The sequence below is a fragment of the Eschrichtius robustus genome, chromosome 14 (assembly GCF_028021215.1).
Source record: "Eschrichtius robustus isolate mEscRob2 chromosome 14, mEscRob2.pri, whole genome shotgun sequence".
Lineage (NCBI taxonomy): Eukaryota > Metazoa > Chordata > Mammalia > Artiodactyla > Eschrichtiidae > Eschrichtius > Eschrichtius robustus.
The window spans coordinates 29,456,304-29,458,039 of record NC_090837.1 but is presented as its reverse complement, the minus strand read 5'-3'; positions in this window follow the sequence as shown (position 1 = coordinate 29,458,039).

Here is a 1,736-nt window from a genome sequence, read left to right as displayed (position 1 = left end):
CCTCCTAGTCTCAGACCACAAGCGTTTTCCGTGTGTTAATCCTCTCATGCAGCGGTGGAGGCTTTTAGACACCCAGATAGTCAAGCTTTCTGAAGAGCTACCCAATGCATTCGATGACTAAATGGGAGTTATATTAGTTTTCTATAGACTGGGAAAGATTTTTTTGTTTTAATTTGAGTCCAATATCCTTTACCTTCCTTTAAAGGCTTTCAATTTGTATGTGAATGTTTTATAGGACCTCTGATGATTAGAATATGGATAACCATAATTGGGCAAACACTTAAGACATATTCATTCGTTCAACAAATGTTCTTAAAGCACTTACGACGTGCCAACCACAGCACTGGCTTTGGAGATACAATAATGAAAACCCATTCTTTTCCTCAAGGGCTTAGGAATTTTAGTCCGGGGAACAGACATGTCAACGTAAAGAGAAGTGCTCAGGGCTTTCCTGGTTCCCTGGGCAGGTCCAGAGCAGCGTAAGGGAGCGGGCATCACCAGTTCCACCTGAGTGATGGGGAGCAGCTTCCCAGGGGCAGCAGACACTGGGGTGGGGGGGGTTGCGGATGGTGAGGGCCGCAGGGGCCACCCGAGGAGTCTGGGCATCCTCAGGGAAGGAGGGCAGGGAGGCTGTGCTGCTTACTGGTCTCCCAGCTCAGAGCCATCTTGTCAGCTCTGCATTTTGACACGGGGCTAAGACTCTGCAGGTCCCTTTGCCAGCTGGCTCCCTGCTAGGCTCCACCAGCGAGAGGCCTGGAGGAGCTGGGCGGCTGGAGGAGGGAGCAGGGCCTGCTCGCCTACTGGTCTTGACAGCACTGCACCCTGAACCAGCCTGTCCGCACCTGGCAGAGCTGGCAGCTCCCACAGGCAGCAGCCCCTGGCACCCCTCCCTCCCAGCAGGTTCTGGCAACCCCAGCTCTGAGGCTGGGAGCTGCTTCCTGCCTTACTACCTCTGTGGCCTCAGTTCTCTTTTTTTGCCTTTTTACCTGCTTATCCAATTTCTTTTATTCAATTCTCTCTGTTGAAATACCCAGTGTTGTTTCTGTTGTCCTGACCGACCACGATTGATGTCATGCTGGGAGTGATGGTCCAAGAAAGCAGACTCACAGGTCAGGCCACGGGACTGATGTGGGCAGGGAAGACCTTGAATGCAGTGCCGGGCTCCTTGCTGATGAGAAGCGGCCCGTGGTGGCCGCGCATCACTATCAGTCAGGTGATCACCCGTGGTTCGTTGTGATGAAGCATTGACTGGCCTGTCTCAAGGACCAAGAGGCTGTGGCCCTTGACCATTAGGGCAGCAACGAACGTTCCTGGGTGGTGGCTGGGGGGGGGCCTGCAGCCGTGTTTAAGAAGGAAGCCAGCATGTGAGGGCACAGCTACAGGAGTGGAGATTCGGACTCTCCTGAAAACTAAACTCAGTAACTTCTTCTTGGTTTGAACATGTGCGAGAAAGCACATTCTGAAACGCCCTTAATCACGTGTTAAAGTAGATAACTTTTGGAGCATGCTGAGAACTGAACAAGATACCCCAGGACGACCCGCCAGAGCACAGTTGGACGCTAACCTAAGCAGCTTTAAGTATCAGGGAATCTTAACACCTGCTCCTCAGTCCAGGCACCTGCTCCACACTCGCAGTTACTCTCTGAGAGCCAAACGGAGGGGTTTACTTCGACCCCGGTTACATTTTCCTTTGCCAAGCCGTCCACAAAAGTCCCTGAGGCCTTATTCTGTTACCT